At 46.1% G+C, this 462-nt stretch overlaps 1 non-coding gene across 1 annotated transcript; it reads right to left on the reverse strand.

Annotated features, from left to right (window-relative positions):
• trnam-cau (transfer RNA methionine (anticodon CAU)) lies at nt 1-72 on the reverse strand. Its single transcript has one exon. It is a non-coding gene; the product is annotated as a tRNA-Met (tRNA).
• Between the last annotated feature and the right edge of the window lie 390 nt (nt 73-462).

Genomic DNA, 462 nt, shown 5'->3' on the forward strand with positions numbered 1-462 from the left:
TAGCAGAGGATGGTTTTCATCCATCGACCTCTGGGTTATGGGCCCAGCACGCTTCCGCTGCGCCACTCTGCTCACGCTCTCTAGGTTTGGGTTGTCGCATACATGGTCTACTAATCAATAATTAATCTGTAACATTACTGGGAGCCTATGATAACTAAAATGGAGTTGCAGAAAACAAAGACAAAAAGAACACATTTTTTAAGGTGACTGACTAAAGCCTTTCCTTTCCGGGGTTTTTACAAACCATTTAGCCCAGTTGACGGCAAACTTCCAGACTTGCTCTGAGTTGGCCTTTGGTCTTCTCAAACTATTGGGCATCAATGTCAAAAGGTCATATCCATCCATCGAGTGGCCATTAATGGCATCGTTAACTTCCTCCGAAATCTAGTTGGCAGGCTTTCAATCGTGAGAAGCTTGGGGAGAAGCCGTTGTCTTGAAGGACAGCAAGCCGGGGCATCCTCC

This window comes from Larimichthys crocea, chromosome XVIII (assembly GCF_000972845.2).
Source record: "Larimichthys crocea isolate SSNF chromosome XVIII, L_crocea_2.0, whole genome shotgun sequence".
Taxonomy (NCBI): Eukaryota; Metazoa; Chordata; class Actinopteri; family Sciaenidae; genus Larimichthys; species Larimichthys crocea.